This window comes from Nomia melanderi, chromosome 7 (assembly GCF_051020985.1).
Source record: "Nomia melanderi isolate GNS246 chromosome 7, iyNomMela1, whole genome shotgun sequence".
Classification (NCBI taxonomy): Eukaryota; Metazoa; Arthropoda; class Insecta; order Hymenoptera; family Halictidae; genus Nomia; species Nomia melanderi.
This window is the reverse complement of record NC_135005.1, coordinates 15,204,124-15,227,954: the sequence shown is the minus strand read 5'-3', so window position 1 is coordinate 15,227,954 and position 23,831 is coordinate 15,204,124. Positions and strand designations below refer to the sequence as shown.

General features: G+C 47.7%; 1 protein-coding gene and 1 long non-coding RNA gene across 2 annotated transcripts in view; both read left to right on the top strand.

Annotated features, from left to right (window-relative positions):
• The first annotated feature begins 1,652 nt into the window (after window positions 1-1,652).
• Window positions 1,653-2,488, top strand: LOC116425027 (uncharacterized). Its single transcript, XR_004234617.2, has 3 exons — window positions 1,653-1,890; window positions 1,971-2,117; window positions 2,250-2,488. It is a non-coding gene; the product is annotated as an uncharacterized LOC116425027 (long non-coding RNA).
• A 431-nt stretch (window positions 2,489-2,919) lies between these two features.
• The window catches only part of LOC116425026 (uncharacterized), a 58,847-nt gene continuing 37,935 nt past the window's right edge, over window positions 2,920-23,831 (top strand). Inside the window, exon 1 of the mRNA XM_031972194.2 lies at window positions 2,920-3,352. The gene's annotated coding sequence lies outside the window, so the exon portion shown is untranslated. The remainder of the gene's footprint in view (window positions 3,353-23,831) is intronic.

The window sequence follows — 23,831 nt, the reverse complement described above, 5'->3', positions numbered from 1 at the left end:
TCGCGTCGCTGGTATTACCACCGTCAGCGTTGACGTTCGTTAACGGAATTTTTCCCCGTAACGGTTATCTTAACTCACGACGCGCGCGTTAGCGTCGGTAGTTTCAGGATAATGATCGGTCAGCGATGTTCGCTTGATCCTTGCGAAAGGGAAGTCATAAATATTAAAACGATAGCCACCGACAGGACCGTGTCACGGTGTTTCCACGCCCCAGACGTCGCGTCTGAGGTATCCGTTCAACGAGACGATCCTTTCAGACAGTTGTGTACGTACCTTTTGTTCAAATTTTTGTATCGCGCACACCGACACGCTGTTTATCGATAGACGTCTGTACCGTTGCCAACTATTATCTTCGATAACAATGTCCAGGCGGAGGGATTCTGAAGCGCGCGAGGGACCTAAGAGTCCCATGGCTGGGGCAGCTTAGCGGAGATCGCTGTAAAGGCACTTCCACGAGGAGTAGCACCGCAAACAAAATCCCTCCACGCCGCCGGAACAGTATAATGTGGTACTTAATGAACACTTACTGCGGAGGGACAGAAAGGAGTACTCGTGCGCCTCTGATTTCTGCTGTTTGCACTTCAGTTGATACAATAGAGTCTTTAATTGAAAGCGGGACGCAGGGGTGTACGAATACCGTGTGCCCTTCCTCGCTCCGTCTAAGATGAGAGACACTGCGAGTAGCCACCGCGAGTTAAATGGCAATAGTGGGAGGTAGGGGAGTACTCGATACAGAGAGACATCTCCATCGGTGTTGCGGGCCGTTCGCGGCGGTATGCGTGCGCGGCGGGGTGAACAATACCATGCCCCGGCGTCGTCGTGGAACCATGTTTTGCATCCGATTCGTTTGAATCGATATCCCCGCATACTCCGAGTCGGAGGTTTAATCGCCGCGTTACGGTGATTAATTGTTCGCTAGATACGGGGAAGACAAGTTGTCGGGTAATGTATGTGGGCCGCGGCGAATTTACGTGGCGATGTTGGTAACACGGCCCCCGTAGGAGGCGCGGGCTATATTACAACGCGCGTTACAGTCCCCGAGATAGCGCAGCCTTCTCGTAACGCGAGGAATTTCAGTCCCGTGTAGCTTGGTATTTTTAAAAAGCCAACGCGCGCGCCTGATAGCTGCCCGAGCGGAGTTACTCATAATCCTGTTTACCGTCGCGGTACAGACTATAGACTGTAACGCAAAACATGGCGCTAAAACCAGAACGGCCCGGCGCAACGGCTTGCGTCGCCTTGCCTCATTTGAATCACGTTTTGGCTGGCCGATCGGTATTCTCGAGAGTTTCTCGCGTGCGTTCTCGAATTTGTCGATGTTCAAGCGTACTCGAAATATTTGATTGTACGAAATAGTTGTGTATTTTGTATCGTTGTTTAATAGGATCGCTATGATGTCTGTCAACTGTTATTCGTTTCAACGGATTCGAGCGATAAGATGTTTCATTGAGAACTCTATGGCACTATGTATTTCGAGTACACGCGCGAAACGTTTACGACCGCTTTCCCGCGAACATTAATCTCTTTAGGAATCATCAGCGCCGACGTTCACTGCGAATAATTTCATGACACCCGTGTTTCCTCTTCAGTTTACTCTTATTTAATTCTTCTTTGTCCTTCCCCAGCTTTTAATCTCTCCATTACAAGCGATTAAGAATATCGTGCGCGCACGAGATTAATTTGTGATATTGTTCGCACACGACGGAGTATAATCACCGGAGTATACGTCGCGGACGAAATGTAAGAGCTCTGTGGATCGCGATAGGGCTGCTATCCGAGCTTCGCTCGCGAATAAATTATGGTCCCTCTACTCTACGGTTGTCGTCGAGGATACAAAGAGCCGAGAACGATGCCGTTTGCCGTAGTCTGCGTCGGACATGAATATTTAAGGTTTTTTATGGTTTATTATTATTTTGACGCTAATGTCGAAGACACAAGGGATAGTAAATGATCTTTTACAAATTTTCTAGACAAAAGAAGAACATGTTCATCGTACTCTCCAACTAAGTGGACCCAAGGAGTTGTCATTAATCTTTCTAGGATTAATGGTAGTGGAAGTGCAAGGAGCTATTCCTCTGGTCATCACAATCAAGCGACGAGACTCTCCAGCTTCGCGTGTGAGTTGTTCAGGCGCGGATCCGAGCTGGTTTCTTTCGGGCCTTAACACTTGAGCCCGCGAACGCTTAGTCACCAGGCGAAACAAGCGAAAGATTCTATTGAATCCCTCGACCCAAATTCGCTAATTACAGCTCGGCGGGTAACAGTCTTCTTTTCACTGGCGAAAAACACTGGCGGCTTCTGTACTCGATGGTAACGACATAACAAGCCCGTAAACACAGCAGGGCCATAAACAGAAGTCAGATTTAAGGTTCAGCGATGAACAAAGAAGCTGGAGTAGGTAAAAAAATCTGACGTTCTGTGGAGACTCGAGGAAACATCCCCTGTGACATGGTCGTGTACAGTAGTAAAAGTGCTATATACTGGGTGGTATAATTCTATAACTCTATAGAAATCTCGAGTTTTTCAACATCTTCTCTCCGAGATAGAATGCTTGCTTACGATACAAACACGGTATTCATCATTTATTTATTATACATTCAATTGCAGATAGTCAAGTTCAAAAGAGAACCAAATGCATCGCAATTTCAGTGAATCAATTTCGAAACCTCCTGCAACAACCATCAAAGAAATACTCTACATTCACAGCAGGTAAGATATCACTTTCGAAATCCTGCAGAATATATTCAACGCAATTCGAAACGATGGACATAAGATCTCTGAAATTCACCCAGCTCCGTTCGAAAGTATCCTTCGGCGCAGCGATGGGGCGACGCTGGTAGCGGCAACCCCGCGCGCGCCGCTCGCGCGGACCTTTCCGTTGCGTGGACTCGGAGGGATGGTGGAGTGGAAAGCGCACAGGAGAGGAGAGAAGAGGCTGTGGAGTGAGAGCGGGTAGAGCGTTAGTGGCTCCGGCAGCAGCAACACGTAGTAGACGGTAGCACCGCGACGGGGACGCACGCGTTTCGTTACACGTTGCTTGCTTTGGTAGCCAGTAGAGACTCTCTCTTCGAGCCAGTCCGTTGCTCGGGTCCGGTGGCGCAGCCGCGTTACGCGTGCACATTTTTTCCCGTATCTCCGACCGCTACCAGAGAGCATAGTCACCAACTACACCACCACCACCACCACCACCACTATCACTGTTACCATCCGTCTGCGAGCCGCACGACGTTGTCAACACACATACGGTAAAACGTCAGCAGGACCGCCGAGCACGACCCGCTCGCTCGCCCCCGCCGGCAGAACATTCCTAAGTTCCGGAACCGAAGCTTTTGTATCCTCGAAACGGCGCGAGGTACGTAACATTTGACTTCCCGTTGGCAAAGCAACTTAAACAGAAACGAACAGGGTGGAGGGAAGCATTCGAATCCCTGTAAACGGCGAGAGACAACCCGTCGGCGGCACACCATGAAAATGGTGGATCCGTACGTGCGCGGATTCCGCACGGAAGCGGCCGCGCGTCGTCCACGAAGAGACGTGAACGCTGACGTTCCTGGAGCCTCGTCTCCTCCGTTGTTCGTTCCACGCGCTCTCCGTGTATTCCCATCGATTTTCCACGGCAAGACCCGCCCTGCAATTTACCCGTCTCTCTTTCCTCTCTCTCTCTCTCCCTCTGTCTATCTTTCTCTTTCCCTTCCCTCTCTCTCTCTGTTCCTCTCTTTCTCTCATCCACCGTTCATCCCTCTAGCCTCCTCTTCATCCGCGTCTCGTGCAAGAATCAAAATAAAATTCTATAGCGGCGGATGCGCCGGGGAAGTCCCGTCGGAAACGCGAGCATAACGGGTACGCGTCGGGTACATCGGAGACGAGTCCACCGGAGATCCTCTTTTTTCGCGGCTAGCGAGCGAGCTAAGCGCGCGCGTGTGTTTTGTCGTCGACGATCGATGGACTCTCTATCGGTTCCTCTCTTTCCACCCTCCACGGCCGAATCGTGGCCGCCTCGTCTCCCTTCCGACGCGAGATACACTCGCTAGACAGCCTCCCGATGGACCCGCGCGTCTTACGTATCGATTCTCGATGGAATAGGGAGATCGAAGTCCGATCGTGGTCCACTATGCTGCGCGAGATTCTCCTCCAGCTCCAGGATGAGAACGAAATTTCTTGTTATTTTTATTTGCCCCGACTTGCCGAGGAATTTCGTGTAATTTCCAATTTATCAACTTGTTTCTTTTCCAGCACTAAACTTTATAACTTCGGTTCGTCAAAGATACTTTCTTAAAAATTTCATTAGATAGGGAAGTCTTGTCTTATAATTAGATCACAGATGCAACAAAGAATTTGCCTGTTTACTAAGAAAGTTGAAAGGGACTCGAAGAAATGTTTTCCCCGGCGACGACAGTTTCAATCGTTCTCGTTCGCTGTTATTTACGAGCGCCGCAAGTAATTAACATAAAAACCATCTTCGGAATGAGGCATCAAAACCCGTTGAGCGTCGGTGCTTCATTGTTCCCCCGCTGAACGGGGGCAAACTTTTATTGGCTGTAAACGCAAACAGATCCGCGGCCCGGCGATGACAAACGCTTTCTTTATAACGGTGGAAATTCATTGTTTACGAGCCGCTGGGTATTTCTTCAGCTGCGCGCGCTTAAAGTGTTTTGCTCCTTCTCCGGAGGGCGAGGGGGGCAAGATCGTCTGCCTCTCGAATTACAGCGGGCGGACTCTATGACCGGAGAGGATCCTCCGGGAGAGAAAACTTCTAGCCGCCCAGCGGCGGCGGTACGATGCGGTTCTAGTTTTTCAGGGGATCGATCGAATTTATTGTCAGAATCAATGGCTGTGCCGCCGCTGTTGGGAATAAAAAGACAGTTGTTTACCGCACGAACGCGCCTCCGCGAGGAATCCCGAGGTTTCTTGCGTCTGCTGCGGGTTATACTCAATTGCTTCCATCTTTTAACCCTGGAACGTCTCTAAGCTCGGAACCAATTCATTTCTGATGCTCCTTTCGAGAAATATCATTTGAATCGATCATCGTTCTATAATATCAACGTTAACTAATATCAACGTCGACTGCCACGAGAATTTCTAGCGTTTCGAATAGCATCCTTTAATGACAAAGGCAAATGATACTGAAAAAAAAATTATTAATTAAACGTGATAAACAAACGTAAAAGAAAAGCAGTTGCCTATCGTACGAATACGACTTCGCTAAGAATATTCAATTGTTTTGTGTCCGTGGATGATTAACAGTTGTTTTCAATTTTTAACTCTATAACCTTCCCAGACTCGGACTCATTTATCTTTTACGTTTCTTCCGCGGAATATCTTCGTTAAACCGTATACAACTGTTTAATACCGACGCAAGTCACGGTGGATAATTTTTCGAAAAATATTCCGCTCCGGAGGAACAAACATGTTTTGAATATTTTACAACCGAAGGACTCGGCGTACCCGTTCTGCTTCTTCTAGGGTCAACCCCATCGTTCCAATAGCGCGTCACGATACGCATCAGTCCCGCCGACCTTTTCTATCCGCGAGAGACAGAGGGGAGGGTCGATAAATTCGAATATCCCGGTACAACGAAGCATTCAGAAGAGAAAAGCAATCTTTATTGCGAATACGATATTGCGAGCGCCACGTTCCGACGCGGGGTTGCTGCTCGCTCTTTGTGTGTCGTTCCGTATTGCTTCTTCAATGGCTCCTTGTGTTCGATGGGCCGAATTCAGCTGCCGAGACACGCGGGGCCAGGTTATCGCGAGACGCCCGTGGAAAAACCGAAGTGTTCGCACGCGTAAAAAACCACCGGCGTAGGGTCGCTCCGCGATTAAACCGATAAATTTCGCCGCGGTATATTTAGGAGGTTATTTCTGAACGGAGGAATGTCTTATGAACAGTGGGGCCATTGAGCCTCGTTATCTCGAGATGAGTCGAAGCACCGATAGGTTCAACTGTCACGTTAGAAATACCGAAAACTATTGTCTTCACTCGCACGATTCACTCCGGAAAGAATTACAGTATACAATCTGCTCCGAAAAGAAGGGAATTACGGTAAAAGCACAGAAGACTTTCCACGATCCGCAGACTCGAAACTTAGCAGAAAGTTGCGGTAAATATTTAGATTCCTACGGCGCTCCAGGCGCCAAACTATAAGGCATTAAACTGTTTACACTCTCTGAAACCGGCGGGAAGAGAATTTTAATAATCGAATAGGACCCGAGGAGCCAGGTGTTTGCTGATGAGGGAATTACCAGACGCACTTGTTCGAGAAGACACGACAGTTTTACGGCGGGTATCGCGGCGCGTTTAACGATCTTCCACTTTAAGGACAACGTATTCCATAAAAAGTTACTTATACACGGTTCACGCGCATCGGTTGCCGCGTGTACACGGATAAACACTGACGCGCGCGGGCTGGCTGGCTCGCTGGCTGGCTGGCTGGCTGGCTGGCTGGCTGGCTTCGCTTTTTGCACAATAAGGTCTGGTTCGATATGAAAAGTGTGATACATGTTGGAGCGTGGGCTCCGTGGGAAGCGATGTTTAACGATTTTTCGAGCCGCCTGCGTCGACCTCTGCCGTCGCGTTCCTGTTAATTCGTTAGAGGATCGCGTAGACGGACGCCGATGTAGCGACAACCCTTTAAAACCGGCGCGCGGGGGTGACGGGGGGAAACATGCCGATGCATAGGCGACGATCATTTTTTGTTCCCTCCAGCCGGCGCGGGGCTGAACTCGGTTCATCGTTCAATCCCGGGGCCAGAACTCGGGGAACGGTTAAAGCGATTAGCAACTGCAGCGACGCAGTTCGTTACCCGTGCTTTCTGCCCGCAAAATGGGCACCCGCGCACCCTTTCGAATTAACTGGCACGGCTCGCCGAAAAATCGAAACGGACCGAACGAGTTCTGTTTGTGACGCTCGGCGACCGCGACCAGCATCGCCCACGGTTTATTCGAACCGGGACGTACACTTTCTCTGATGTTCATGGGGGAACAGATTTTTTTTAGAGGATCGAAGTTAATGGAATCTCGAACTGAACAGCTATCGGTTTATCGGGATAAGTTGTTATTTAGTCTCTTCGAGATGCAGTGTCTCCTTTTAACCTTAGAGCGTATTTTATGGTTCTCGGTTAGTCTCCCTGAGTTTGACGAGATAAGGGATTTTTGATGAGACCAGATAAGAGATCTAACTAATTTCCCGAGGAACACGCGTCTCAGGAATTGGATCATGGTCCTAGGCCATCGCCGTTCCTAGAGTTCCGAATAGTTCCGAACGTCCGATGTAAATAACTAACAAGGTTAAGTTAGTTGTCGGAAGATGAGAAGTTAGACGAAGCCTTTGAAACTCCGGGTCCGAATGGACGCAGGCGCCGGCGTCCTAGGGTTAATAGACGTTTAATGTCGGGTTGCACCCTGTCGGTTGCGATTCCGCCCTTATTCGGCTGTTTTCTTGCTGCTATAGTTCTTCGAACTCCGCGAGCCTCCGATCGATCTACTCGTGCAATGTTGCTGCTCGACGGAAGAACAATTTATCGATGCGTATGTTACATATTTTGTTAGTAGTAGCTACCACAGAAGAGAAACGAACTATTCATCAACTTATATTCGGAGTCCGATCGATTCAACGTCACAATTAATACGAGTCGCGTAATATTTTCTAAAAGGTGGGTCAGCCCGCAACCAACCCCGGCGCCGCTGGGGTTAATATTTCATCTGTTCAGGTTAGATCGCATCATCAGCGTTCATTACTCTCGCGGCATTTATTCCAGTTTCTCTTTATCTTCTGTTACATTTATTCCCCTTTCAGCCACTATCGGCCCCATAATTTATTACGTGCGCCGAAGAAATTTCTTACTCGTCGCACACCACCACCACCTATCGATGCTCACAATTACTCCTCGACGTTCCTCAGAGTTTCCACGTTCGTTCATTCACGCCGAACTCTCGGCCGTCCCTCGATAACAAAAAAAACAAAGGCTCGCATCCACGGTGCGTCGCGTACTCGCAATGCTCGCACAATGCGACCAGTTTTCCTCCGTCTGGCGAGAACCTATCCGCGAAGAGGGCGGCTCGCGTACTCCGTCCGTTCGTCCGTCCGACCGTCCGTCCATGCGTCCGTCCGCGTTCTCGTTTCACCGTAATCGTTTGGAAAAGTGTATTGAGTTTCGGTTCCGTGGGATTAACGCGGACGTGAAATACGGTCGACCGTGGTTGCTAGAGAGAAAAAAAATGAGAGGAAAAAAGAGGTGTACTCGTGTGACCGACACCGTGAGAGGGAAATTATCGTCGATAGACGGAGACAGAGACGGAGAATGAGAACGAGCAACAGAGAGAGAGAGAGGGTAGGGGGTTGCACAGGGAGAAAGGGAAAAAAGGGTCGAAGCGCTTGAGCGTCGCCAGCGAATTAAGTTACGCGGGAGCAATTTGAGGGGAAATTGCGTGCAATATTTGCCATTGCCCCGGCGGAATCGCGTTACGCGGCGTTCCACGACGGAGACGGAACGATCGGGATCGGCGGAGGCAGCGGAGAAACGGATCCTTACCGACGACATGCGAGCAGCAATTCGTAACGTCGAGTTTTATCGTCTCGAAAAAGGTTTCACGGTGTCATCGTGACACGTATATCTTTCACGAGATCTTTCTGTAGAGAGAGATGATAAGGGGATAGAGAGTAAGAGAGAGAGAAAGAGAAATGCTCTCATCCGCCTCGTCCACGGAAACAGTCTCGATTTTCTTTCACGAGCGCAAGTTTCACACACGAACATAACCGGATAGCTTGATGCACGAGCCTCGAACCTCCGCTGACACTCATTCCGTGATTTCCTGCTTATCGTCGCGTCTGCGTTTATTCTTGGCGCTGCCGATGCGCCGGATGTCGGGGATAAGGATCGGACTCCCGATAGCGCTCGGATCTCGTATTCGACGCGCGTACGGAATTTATTTTAAATGTTTCATTAGTTTTTTCCGTTCGGGTTGGCTTGAATATTTCCAAGCGACTTCGGGCTGAATTCAGCGTGATCGCGACGGTTGCTGAAGAGGTGAGACGCAAGATGTCAATGAGTAACTATTAATTCTAACTATTTCAAGTGTACATAGATCGCTTAAATAATAGAAGTAAACTACGTCCTAATCTCTGTTTAATTAATAAAATCATTCGTTCTCGAATTAGTATCCCAAATATACATTTCATCTCCCAAACATCCCTCCGCAAAGGGATGAAAAATCTACGTTCCAACTGCTATCTCTGATTCTAAGCGAAATTAATCCTCCGAGATCCGAGCAATGTCGTCAAACCTTAAACAGAAACAGTTGCCTCGGCGACGGACTCTGAATGCACGAGATAAACGAGAATCCAGCGTTCAGCGTAGAACGCAGAGCGGAGTCTGGTCCGCCGCCCGGTGACCCTGCCTGGCCATCAGCCGAGGGTTAATCCGTCCGCGTTCCGAATAAGGAGAATGAACCGTGGAATTGGGCCAGAGAGCGTCGAGCGGGAGACGGTCCGCACCCCGGCGGACTTGTTAAGAACCGTGGACGTATTTAAACCGTATCATGGGCCTATCAACGCGACGTGTTTCCCTCTTTAATCAACCCCAATCTACCGGCCGGGTGCATCTGGCGACATGGTTGCCGCTAATTTGCCGGCGTCTCGTGTTCTCCAAGCAGTTTGCCCTATCGGCGGCGTCGTATCGTGCGCGCATCGCGCTCCGGTAAATTGTCAGCAAGATGTATCGGGCCGGGGGGTTTGCAATCGAACCCATTGTCGGGCTGCGCGCACACGTACACGTACACGTACACGTACACGCGACGCCGCTCGCACAGCCAGCCGGCGCGCACCGAATTGCGGATACGTTTCCATTGAAAGAGATAATCCACGGTGGCTTCGTAATTCGAGGCCGGGCCCATTTTCCCGCGTTTACAGCGAAACACCGGAGGAAAGGTCTCGATAACCAGGGGGAGAAACGGCGACGTAATGGCCCTGCTGGGAGGAAAAATAACTTTACACTCTCGAGTTTCTTTTTTACTAGAGATATCGAACGTTTTCTAATGAGACACAGACGACTTTCGAAAGCGAGTAACGAGGGCGCACGTGATTAAGGAACTTTTATATTGATATTTTACGTATTCATGCGTTACGAGGTTTAATATTGTATATAAGATTTCGCTGTGTCGAAGTGGCTGAGAGTCACTTCAGTGCGAACTGTTAACCCTTTGAACTCTGTGGGTTCCAATATTGCACCAGTTATAATATTAAATATTTTAATGAGTCTCAAAGAAACTACTCTAAAATTATTAGATTCTCCACACATCCAAATTTTGTACTAACAAGGAAAATAAAAAATCGAAGAAGTGTTATAGCATTTCTCATTTTCGAATACTGTAAAAATTAGTCGCAGTTGCTGATAGATCATAACACTGGAGTGCTAAGGGTTAACGTCTGAATTTTGCGTCGATGGTCTCTCTAATTACTGGTAATACGTTGGAAATCGCGAAAGGAAATTGAAGCGTGTTCCTAGTATTTTCGTCTGCTTAATTGGAATCTCCGCTTAGACAACCGTGAATTCGAGTGTCGCCGCGACATCGCCACCTTAGCTGTAACTCTCGTAACGCCGCGATTCGTAACTTCGAATGTTATTCGGAAGACGTTTGCACGACACCGAGTATTTGCTAACGAGAGTCCGGCGTCCGCGGCGGACGGTGCTCAAACAAAATGGCGGCGGGACGTGTCGGTGTCACGGGCGAAGCGCAGGAAAGTTTTCTACAGTTTCCGTGCGAAGTGGCGTCGGTTGGCCGTGTGTAACGAGCATTTCGAAGACTCGGTCGGGCCGCGTCGAACCGTGAGCCCCGGGACAAACGACTTCTATGGGAGCGTGAGCGATTATCTAGTCGGGGAATCTAATCAATGCCGGACGCCCGTAGAAAAATGTCTACGTATGTAAACGAGTCCGGTATGTACCTTACCTTCCGTTTATCTTTTCTGTAAACTACGCGCCGGCCTGTTCGACAGGAAGCCGAGCGTTGTCCGTGGGACTGCGATCGATGGATCCTGGGCTCCTTTGAATTTCAATGTCGACCCGCTCGACGGTAGATATTCATGATAATCTCGCCGGCGTTTCGACGTCGGATTTTATTCTCGAAGACACCCGTCGTCGGCTCGATAAATACGATCGTCGCGCTCCGCGATCGGCCGACAATCCACCGTGGAAAATGAACGCGTCACACGCGGCCACGGGCTGTACTGTAATTCAATATACTCTTTGATTGACGAGTAACAAACGATCGTCGCAATTTATGATCTCATCGGGAACGCAGATGACATTATTACCACGCATTGAAGTCACTCGAGACGTATGCGCGATCATTTTCGAGTATTACACGCCGTAACTGTTTTATTCGCCCGATGGGACTGGGGAATTAGTTTCGCGGATGACGCGGAGACGTGGATTCTTGCTTAAATTTCCTACGGATAGTTCGGTGCTTTGATACTTTGAAGTGGCGCAGTACTTTTACTGGCTGTATACGCGCGTTGGAGGAAAGCGTTGCTCGTAGAAGTCAATCGGGTCAACATTTGCATTCATTGATCGGATGTTAAAATAGTGGACTATGTATTGTATATAATGTCGCGCTACAGAGACATTGGCGTGCCTCCGGTGACCCAATATCCGTACCCCAAGGGTTAAATGTCGCTGTCGCCGCTCGCTAGACGTACCAAACTACTAAACTCCGCAAGAACTCGTATACTTAGCAGAACACGCCCCAATTTTATTCTCCGTAAAAAGTACTTACAAACAGTGAACTTTCTCAAATCATCCCACAAACTTTCTCCACCTAACGCATATTTCATTAAATATTCCCCAGAAACCCTCGCTTCCTCTACAATACTCGCAAAGCCCATCGCTCGAAGCATAAAACTAAAAAAAGTACCATATGACAAGTTCACTGTCATCAATTCTCAAAATCCTATGACGACGCTCAAACTCCAGATCCGGTAACCCCAACATCTCGCAGCAATCCCGACCTTATCCTTTTCCACAATGACTCCAATCGTCCATTACTCTTGACACCGTGCGTGGGCCGGTATCCGGTCGCTCGAGCGATCCATCGAGCGCGCGCGTGCTAATGAATTCGATCCATAAAGCGTGCTTTATCGTCGCCACCCCCGACCGTTCGGCCGTCGCGAGAACAAAACCGCGAGTGAAACACATAGAAATCCTCCTCGACTCAAAATTCCTTCGAGTCCCTTTCTACCCGAGTTTCTGCCTTTTCCGCGATCGAGAGCAAATTTATTCGCCCGGACGGGAACACGTCCGAGCATCGAGCACACCGTGGGCGACCGTGTTTGCGAGGTAAATCATTGAGAGCGGTCCCACAAGCGGCAGCGGCGTTTCCCCTCGGACGTCGCATAAAGCGGAAAATGTGGTTTCGGTTGGCCAGCCTGTACCTACGTACGCCGTATGCAAATGGGCCGCAGTTTGCGCCCGTTCCCCGTCTCCCAGCCCCTCCGTCTTCTGCCCCCGCCGTTTTATAATGGACGTCTTAGCTTCCTGTCTCCCCTCCCGCCGCCGTCGCCGCCGCCGCTGGGAAAACGTATTCGTTCTGTCCGCGCTCCCAGCGCTTTATCCGTCACCGGATATTCCGCGTTTTCAATTTCCATCCTCGTTTACTCGGAACGGCACCGGCGGATTCCGGGCTGGGAAATTTATAACGCCGATTGCGCGTCCTCGAGACCTCATCCTCCGGCAGATAACTAGTCGCTTTAGTCTTTCGATCGACGAGAGACTAACGAGCGGACTTGAGCTTTGAGATGTACGAATTTTTATGGGACTTCGATGGCGTGTCCGAAGGTGTTTCGATCTTCTCGTTGTTCGTTCGTTGGTCGTTGGATTTAAGGGATGAAGATGTTCAAGTTGATTTAATGTTTACGAGTCGATTTGTGTTTATCGGTTGGGTCTTCGGGGTTGGTGTTGAAGAATGCGTTTTTTGGTGAAGATGATTTGATAATAAAGATGTTCGAAGTCGAAGTTTATTTATATCGGGATAATGAAAGTGCTTTTCAAAGATTATGAATTCTAAGAATATTCACTGTTGCTCGTTAATATGAACATTGAAGGCTACGTTTCACTTTGGTAATGATGCTATTGGTTAAAAGAGATGTCGGAGGTCGACGTTTCGTAGGGTTAATAATTGCCCAGCGGAGCAGGAACGTTATCTCGACGCAACGAGTAAATTCGCTCGCCTCCCGAGCGAATTATCCGATTCGGTCAGTGGCGCTTTTTCAACTGGGAAACGACGAAATAATAGATTGTCACGTTGCGTTCGCAAACGGCCGGCAATCATCAAGACCGCAGCTTGCGGCGTATGATGCAAGGAAACCGGAAACGCAGCGACACGTTCATAGGCCGTCTCGCGGATGGAATAACAAACGATACCGCCATGCCTTTAGTACTTAATGGGTTAAGTGCTCCTTTGATAAATTCGATCGTGAATAGTTTGATGTGAAGCGCTACTCGCGTGTTCCCTCTCTTGAATATTCGGAAATTCGCGAAACGATTTCCCCCTACGCGTTTTTCCCCCGCGCCATCGGTAGTAGCACTTCCTCGGTATTCGATTCGCTCGAAACCAGTCGCTGCACACGAAACAAGATTAAATCAAGCAGAAAAATAGAAAAAGAAACGAATAAACACATTCCTCTGTACTTAAAAATTACCAATAGCAAGTACTCCGATACTTTCAACACATTCTCACAGAATCTCAACAAATTCCACACGCAGAGACTCATTTCAAATTCGAATCATCTTTTACTCATTAAAATCACAGTAAATCCAATCCAATCAAGAGTTTCGATGAGTGTTTACGTAGCAGTCAACAATGCGAAAAAATCAGAACAAATTAGCACGTGCGAGGTTTAAAGCAACCCCGAAAATCCGCGGTCGGTTCGCGGCCAGCCTCGCCGTTGGAAGACATTCCACCGGAAATACCGACGCACGCAAACGACCGACCTCGTCCTTCCGCTTCCTTGTTTCGGCTCGGTCGCGTTTCTTTTCCACCAGCCCGGAGAATGGATCCTCCCGCGACGATCCTCCGCCGTAAGGCGGTGCTTATCGCGGTTTAACGTGACTTTCCACTCGGAGTTTCCCACCCCCGCGACCCTCGAGCGGCAGGGGTGGACTATATCCGAGCGACGACGCGATCCCGGCGTCGACGTGTCGATCCTATCTCTCCGATACGATTCGGCGACGTCCTTATCGACGGCATCTGGATTCCGAGCGTCAGATATTCCGCGGCCCCCGTTTCTGCGCGCGGAATCGCTGGGAAATTCGGAGCATCCCCGGATAAATAAAACATTCGTATATACGCGTCGATAAAAGTGGCGATACGATTTTATTATTGGCGCGATCGCGGAGGTAAGAAAGAGGAATGCGACTGGAGGATCTCGTTTCTCGGGGTTCCGATGCGATTGCGACCGACGTGATTCAGGTGTCTTATCGATCTCTTGCACTTCGGTTTCTCGATGAAAGCCTTGCGAGTGGAAGACTTCAGTTTGGGAAAGACTCGTTACGTTTATTTAGTTTACATGTTGCGATACGTCGAACTGACGAGGTTGCGAACCAACCCTTAGGATCTGAAGGTTGAGATAAGTCGCTAAGGAGTTGGTCAGAGTAAACGAAGACAAGCAGTCTTCGAGCGAACGTGAACGAGAAATCGAACAAGTATCGAACCAAAGACTACATTGTACAACATTTATATATAATTGTAAACAGAACTGTATAAAGAACGTTGTTACGATGCTTGATTTGAATGTTACATTCCGTGATTCACAAGAAATCGCGAGCTCCCGATTACCGATGATTAACCGTTATGGGACTTCCATTGATTAAGGCTTGCCCCTTCCTAATTGGAAACCGTGCGGGCGACGGATGGAAGGGGTTTTTATTTCGCCAACGTGTCGGAGTCTCTGGAAGTTTAATTAAATCCGGCTAGTTTTAAATTAAGTAGACACCCATTCGCAGTTTCTTGACACCGAGGTATTAGGTGGCAAATGTGAAGCGGAGAAGCTAGTTACTCTAAATTGGCCTTTTCCGAGTTCCCCGGTTCTTGTTGGATCTAACGCGAGTTTCCCGATTGTACGGGCACTTTATTTCAGTCTGGACTTCTCGCGCCGATCCACCTTGGTCCGTAGATTCTAATCTTTCAGTTTTGAGTCGAACTTCCGAAACGATCCACCTCCGTCGGGCGAGGCAACAAATCCAACGTTGTCTCCTCGGCTGCGAGTGCTTCCGTTCGGTTCGCTCGGGAAGCGAACGATTACAATATTAGAATGGAAATTATTGACGGAGCGGCGCGACGCGACTCTCACGTTTCCGGCGGTGTAATAACAATTCGGTAATATAGCCGGAGGAGCAGGAATTGCGTCGCGGGCGGGCGCGTCGCGCTCGAATTGCGCTGCTAAATATTAATTTCTAGTTAACGCGGACGCAGTTTCGCATAGTTTTGTTACCAAATTAGCGGGTATGCACGGTAACTTCGTTAAGACGCCTTCCGTACAGTCTGGCATCCCAATTAACCGGGGATAATTAATTGGGATCTATTGTTCCAATTGCATATTAATGCCAATTTGCATGGACGAGTTTCTCCCCGCCCTTCTCCCCCTGCTTAAGGCCCCGTCACTCGGTAGAATAGTCATTACACTGGATGCGGATCGTCTCTCGTGCCATCCTGTCTGACGAGCGAACACCTTTCTTCCCGTAATTCCCCGCTAATTGGTCCTTGCCGATACGCTTACGTCGCTCGCGTTTCCCGAACCCCGCGACGGCTTTAGAACTTGTCGAACGCGTTTGTGAATCGTTCATCGAATCGGTGTACTCGATTTACAGGGACCGAAGTATTAGTCTGCTTATCTCGTCGATTAATATTCAAATGATCTACTCAACCACTCGCGCTGGAAAGACGTGTTACGCACGTCGAGATGCTTTTGTCCGAAAATTACCAACGAGATATTGTACACGTGGATAGTCTTATTGGATTACGTATTCCAGATTGTTCTGAAATCTACCACTTCGTACAAAATTATTGGTAAACGACGTTTACATATCTGTATATAATACGTGAGGATAAAATTCTTCGCGCGAGATCCTGTCGAGTTACTCGATTCGTTAACTTCCGTCTAGAGATATTTCAAATAATTAAATATCGGAAATTTCAATATTTAACTGTGAACCTTATGGTCTTTAGGAAGAAGCAAAGTATTAGTATTTCCATATTCGATCCGTTGCCATTAGAATGATATTTCACAAGGGATATTTCCAATAATTACATATTTCAAATTTAGAAACATAGCTATGCAACCATGACCGTTAGCAAACACTAACATTCCATCCAACGAAGATCAAAGCGAAACAAAGAAGAGTAACACGTTTATGTGAAGAAATAAAGAATTCATCGCTGAACCAATTAGCATCTTGTCAAGCTTTACGACGACATGTATACTCGTTAAACACAGTTAACTGGTCAAACCAGCCACAATTATCCCCCAACTCTCAACAAGAAAATCCCGAGGTCTCAAGTAAAGGCATCATTCCACCACAATTTAATTTCAAGTCACCGAACCAATTCCACCAGTCGCAAATCATCGATCGCAGGTCGCCCGTTTCAAACCGAGTCCAATAAAAGTGTCCTGCTCGCCGAATCGACTGGCAGTGCGCTCCGACACGATTAAAATCGAGCTCGTCGGCGGGGTGGCCTTTAAAAACAGCTTTCGGGACCGAATTCTCGATCGATTAACCCCTCGCGGACGTGCGGTCCGCTCGGGGTTCCCGAGTCACGCAGCCCGCGATAAGCAGAATTTAATCGGGGACCGAGAAGCCCGGCCGCCATGCTCAAAAGCCAGGTATCATCCGTTGGCAACGTCTTCTTTCTCTCTCTCTCTGCGACCCGCGCTGCGCTGAAATCCGGGTCAACGCGCACGGGCACAAAGAAACCGGGGGGTGGCCGTCAGCGCACCGTAATTTCCGCGATTCCGCGTAATTGCCACTGATGGCTTAATAAATTCCTCTTCTGTGCTCGGCCGAGATTCTCGAAACCCGGTCGGGCCACCTCTTCGGGTTTCGGGGTGCACCCTTGTTTCCCGTTGCGTGACCTCGGTGTTCCCCTTTTCGTCTTGACTCTTCGTACCGGACAACCGGAAACGGAACGAGAGACACGCTTCTGTACAGCAGTGGCTCTTAACTGGAATCATGGGAGTTTAAACGGAGTTACGTCGAAGAATGTGAGATTTGAAATTTATTATCGAAGTGTGTAGGGTGAGTTTGAGATAGTTGGAAGGGATCTGTGAGAAGTATTAACCCTTTGCACTCGGAAGTTTCTTGCTAGAGATATTCTAAGATCTTCCTTCTTGGGTTCGAAGTATTTTAGATTTGTATCTGGCAATCCTCGATAGATTAGCTCCTACACTAGCTGAATTCAACATTTTTGCTGCGGAACAAATTAAATTCGAACCTCTTAGTGAAATTTATAATAGACTGATTTGTATCATTTCTATCGAGCTACAGAGTTGTCTCGTTTCAAGTGACTTCTTTTGTAAATGAATTTCTTGAGAAATGATTGTTCAACGATTTGTTATTAAATGATTCATTTAGTAATATGCAAGCTGAGATTTCAACGACAACAATGAAATTCAATGGACTTCCACAGTCTTCGAAAGAAGAAACGACACGGTGAATTTGATTACTAGAATTCCCGAATTCTCGCAAGCATACGTTGCGACTCGACGCCGTTAAGATTAAGAACCACTGACGCACGGGCAAAAACAGAAACTGGTATCCTCGAGCGAAGCACAAATTTGTCCGGACGTGTTTGAGAAAGTGCTCAAGGGACATGGCGCGGAAACGCCGGATGTTTCCGGTAGCCGGTGAATCATTTATCCGCGTCGCTTATCCCCGCGGAGCCGGAAGACACCGCTCGCATCTTCTTTCCAGCCCGTGCACCCTCTCCCTTTCGCGCATCTCCCCGAGCGGTACGCATTTTCGACGTTTTAACCTCTCGCCCGCTGTCGACGCCCAAAGGCGATTTAACCGGTTATAGCGTGTTATAGCATTTTTCATTTTCACTGGAGATACCATAAAAATTAGTTGCCAAGTTACAAAACCATCCGAACTGCTAAGGGTGAACAGATAAAATATGGTTCCGCCGAAATGTAGATAAGTGAATAATTGAATGGGTCACAGGTGAAAGTTAAGTTGAACTTCTGTGAATGTTCAATAGCAGTTTTATTCTAAACTCTAGAAAAACATTTAACACGTTGACGCTCGCTTTGAAATCGATGATAAAAAGGTTAGCATTAAGAGTTTCAAGATGACGCGTATACTCGTCACAGTTAGCTGGTTAAAAATTTCCTCTCAGCGCACTAACGCTTACAGTCGTCCGTAAATTGTTATTGACAATAATCAGGCAAAGCGGCGGGAATTCAGTTCAATTCGGTGTTTCGGCGGTTCCGATGGAATTTCATGGAAACGCGGACTGTCGCAAAATTCTGGCGTAGCCGAGGGGTTAACCTATTTGTCCAGCACTCGCTCGCATTCCCGGCGTGCCGCGGATTACTCCTGAACTTGTTTTGGCATCTTCGGCCTGTTTGTCGTCCTCCGCGTCGCGGCGGATCCTCGATGATACTCCGGCGCAAGAACTCGCCCCTCGTTCTTCAGCGCGATGATTAACTGCCGCGGACCATTGACCGTCTCTTCTCGTGCTCCCTTCGTTCTCGCAGTCGACTGGCTCACTAGCGTGTTCACCTGAAAGTAACTAGATCGCGGAGGCCCGTGACAATGTAGATTTTTAGGGGATGATTCGGAAAATTCGGAAGAAACAGAGATTTTTAGTCTGTCGGGGGTTGCATTATGTTATGAGCAATTGCGGGTGTAGATCAAAGTTTACGTTAGTGTAGATTTTTCGAGAACGATCTGAGAAATTAGAGGAAGAAGTTCGTGGAACATTTGTTCAGTCTTTATATTTGGAATTCGAATGTTAGCGTTCAATGTTATTCAGTTTCACAGCTGTTTCGCGTAGGTTTTTCAGTTTCAAGGTAGAAATCGACGCAGAAGTGTTCAGAAAACAGAGATACGTAACAAAAGCTCACCAAAACCCCCAATCAAAACAATTTTCATAATGAAACAGAAACTAGGTCAAAATTCTTCATAACCCTACTGTTCTTTATACATTTAATACATCTAACAAAGTTCAGTTCGTTCGATACGTCACTAAGAAAATTAATTTTGAAGTTGACGGAAGAAATGCTGTCAGCCGAATTCGTGCGACATAGCAGGCAGTGTTAATATTCAAGACAGCACGGGGAATTCTTCACAAGGAAGTACAACGGTGAAAGTACAACTGGTTCTCCGATCTGCTCCAAATTTCCGTGACTCGTTTGTTAAGAAGAATCGTTGAGTAACCCGTCCCACGATTGCAGCCGTTATTACCACAGAGCGCGTTGTTAACTTGTTTACAGACAATGCTTAATAAACCGAAGGAAATTAAGCGGCGATTAACTCCCTTAACCTTGACATTCGTGCGCCGATACGGCGGAGAAGGCGAGCCGTTTAGGCGCAGAAGCCTCCGCGTATCAGCGTTCCGAGGGAAAAGGAGCAGCCGCGATAGCGTCGCTCCCGATACGATTTATCTTTAACCCCGGACGAGCGTTGGCGATGCTTCTTCTTTTTTTTTTCCCTTCCTCTCGTTCGGACACACTTGAAAAGAGAGACGGCCCGACAATGTGACCCCGGCGATTTCCCAATCTACTACAAACTTTGGACGCGGAGTAGACCGAGGCATCCAGGAAATAAACTTTACAAAACAATTGATTCGAGTTGACCTATGTCGGTCGCTCCGCGGCGTTACCGCAGAAGTTTCGCTCTTTTACCATATCAAAGAAAGTATGAACGTCGATCTGCTGACCGGGGAAAATAGATTCAATGGAACTCTCTAATAATACGTTCGTTAACCCTTTGCACTCGAGCGACGACTTCCACTCGCCATTCGATTTGACCCAATGGAATTATAAAATTTAATATTCACGTGATCATCACGCATAAGAAGAAGAATCATTCTCGTGGAAATCAATTGAATTCTCGATCGAGAACGTAACGAAATGAATCTCGTCGATCCGATGCCTCGAAGGACGCGCGTCGCAGAGAAACGACCCGGTTAGAGGCGCACGATACATTTCCCCGAGTCATCGTCGCGAATGAAACCATCCCCGTTGAATGCGCGGCAGGTATGCACGGTTATTTCGAAATTCTCATCCAATTTACTTTGTATCCGAGGGCGCAGGCACGGGAAGAACGAGGAGCGAGAGGCCGCGAAGGAAAAAAAAATCGGATTCCGGGGCGTATAATGCCGGGCAGGTGAGAGTAGATTTAAAAGTACGGCTTTGAGTGGCACGCATGGCCTCCACTTTGCCATTTATTCGGACCACAGGCAAAAACGGCTCTTTACAGCGCGCACGCCGTGGTAATATACAAGAAAAGAGACGCCGGTAACTAAAAATATATGGGCACGGCTCGAAACGAGCAGGCTCAAAGAAATGGCCGGACTTCAAAGGCCACTCCTGCATGATTACATCCGAATTTTTTCCTTTTTTTTTCTGCGCTCTCTCTCTCTCTCTCTCTGTCTCTGTCTCTCTTTCCCCTCGTGTTCATCCTCTTTCTGTCTCTCTCGCCCCTTAAAAAAAGTGAACGTACGAATGATGCCCGCCTCGTCCGGGAGGAAATGTTTGACCGCGTTCTCGTTGCAGGGAACTGTTAAGATTTTTGCGATCGGTTGAATGGCTGTTTCGTCATTAGGTCTGGCTAGCCTGGAGCTTCCGAGGGTAGGAGTTCCGGGTGTCCCTGGATTCAAGGTAGATGAAACTGATTTTCGATGGATTTCTCGAACTACGGAGATGGCTTCTTATTGACCCCTTGTCCTACAACGAGTGAGACTCGTGGTGAAGATTTTCAACATGATTCAATATATATATATATAACCATAGATTATTCTCGGTTTCTTCAGACGTTCATTATAGTACTCAAGTCAAAGCTATTTGTTTTCAAGATCATTTCGAATATTCAATGCTTCTAAGATATCAATAATTGTGAAACAAAACAAGAACCAGTCATTCTGACTGGTACAGTAGTTCTAATGTTAATTAATAGAAAAAAAGGGAACTACGCGGCGATCTGTTGCTGAAAGTAATTGAATCATTTGTTCGCCACTTCATTTTCAAATATGAAATGTCGACGTTCGTGAAGAGTTAAATACTGAAGGAAAAAGCACATGTCACTCTTGTTAATAAGTATTAAGATGTTTCAATTAACTCGATCTACCGGAAGTCTCTAGGCTAAACGCCCTAGAAAACTCTGAAGATCTCCAGACCCACCGATGAATCGTGATGTTAGACACATTAGCGAGATAAATATGCAATTACAGTGAGTCATTTAATTGAAGGAACGTTCGAAGTATTCGAGAAACAGATGTCAAGGCTTCTGCATATCCCAGACGATTGCACAGTCGGCATTGCGATTCCGTCGGCTACCGGTCGGATTTCATCTGTCTAATAAAATCCATATCCGCGGGTAATCCCCGACGCAAATACGGGAGTACGAGGTAATAACCGCGATACATTATACACGGATCAACTTCTGGGAGGAGCGTATCGTTCCCGAGACATCCGCTTCTTCGAAGATCTACCGTCGAACTTGGCAATCTAGAATTAATCTGGCCTCTCTCTTCTTCAAATAGAAACCACTCTCTACCGTCGTGTCCTCTAAATACGCTTTACAAACTTCTGCTCGTGTTCCAAAGATCAATGAAATTAACCACAGTTCCCTTAGCGTATCCGGCGATCGCGAAATCATAATACCTTGCGCTACAACTTCCCCGCCGACGTCGTCTAATCTCCATTAAAAGAAAATTACGAGGCTCCGGAATACAGAACACCGATCGGAAAGCTCATTAATAAGTTCCCGGCGCGCTAGGCGAGCGTCGAGAATTTCCCTTCCCGGGGAATCACGGAGTTCTGAAAAATTCCCCAAGAATCAACGTTCGCCGGGGGTCGGTCGAAGTTCCGCGGACGCTCGACGAGACGGGGCGGCGCGGGGCACAATCGAGCATCGTTACACGAAAAATCGCCGGAGTATCGTCTGGGTATCCTCCAATTAAAACTTCTCCTCCGATTGTCTGCCGGCTATGCAAATGCGCGAGGAGAGGGCGGGGAACGGACACAGCTCGGCAACTGCAACCCGTCCGTAACAGAAGTGTAACGCTTATAAAATAATGAGCTCGAATATCGTCCGCGGTTTTCCCTTATCTTCCCAGTTCTTCGGCCCCCCACGACCCCCCATGAATAATGCATGGCCGCCGGATGAATAATAAAATGTTATGAATCGGCCGAGAGCCGTGTTACTCGGCGTGCACGCGTTTTCCGTCTACCGGGCGATACGGGCGTTGATATGAAGGATTCGCTCTTCTTGGGTTAACGGTGAGAAAATCGATTAGACAGAACCGGTGATTGTAGGAATCGTATTAACCCCTTGTGATATGGTTTGTTTCTTAACTGTGATCGATGCAATTATTTTATCATTAATAATTTATTATGAAATGAAAGAATTTGATGCTTATTCTGTGTCTATATTTGCTCCGAAGGTTAACGATTAATTATAGAAAAGTAGTATTTAATTTATATTTAAAGAAAACGAGTAACACTTAGATTTCTCGAATTCAGTTTAAAGAAAGAAAGAATTTTTGTATTCGTTTCTTTAGTGGGACTTCGGTGGGAAGTATCTAAGCGTGAAACCGTTCAATTTCAACAACTATAGAACATACTGATCTTAACCCTTTGCAGCCGAAGATTCTCTAAAGTATACAAAACCTTTTGTAGATTCTATCAAATTACATCGAATGCCTGAATAATATAGAATAACGAAATTATGTACTGGTTTCTTACTGTTCGAGTATTCGAATCATTTGCTCGCAACTTAATCCTTTGCACTCCAATAATTTGTCACTAGAAATATTCAATTTATTTTTATGAGATATAGATCCGTAAGGAGTTAATTATGGTTACAATAATTTTAACTCCAGTATCATATGTATAAAGACAATCATAGTGCTCGTCGAATGTTTCCAACCGAATCGCTGGAAAGCTGAAACGTTTCGATAACTCCGACGCAATGAAACAACTTCCTCGCTGAAAGCTTCTCTCAGCAAGGCGCCCAGAAGATCGTAATATCCGCGAAATAAAAGGATTAGCCGGGTAATCTCTTCATAAGATTTCCTCGAGAATGGTCGGACCTCGAGGCACCGCGAGGTAAACAAGAGGAAACGGGATTCCCGGCGGAACATTCACAGATTTTTCCGCGCGCGCGCCACAGGGTACCTTCCCGCCGCGGCTGGAAACGAGTTCTGTACCGGTCCCAGTCGCTCGTTCCCCGGGACAGCCGGTGCTCCGTTTACGTCGAAAGTTGCGCGAAAGTCCTGCGAATCCTCCCACACGTCGCCGATGTTTTTTCGCGGGAGTAGACGTCGCGGTTCGAGGGACGCGCGCGACAGACGCGCGTGCATCTGGATGTGTGCAGGAGCAACGTCCCCTTGCTCGGATACGTTCCCAGCATCCAGCACACCAGTCTATATCTGACGACGCATTATCTGCTTTGCCGCCCGCAGCACTCTCTCTCTATTGCATCCTACTTGAGTTGTTCCCGACACTCTCGATACATCTATCGCCGTTCCCCCCTTCGGACCCTTTCATGTCGCCTGCCCGCGCGTCTGCAACCCTTCTCCTCCCTGCGCGCGTCCCACACCACCTTTAACCCTTCAGAG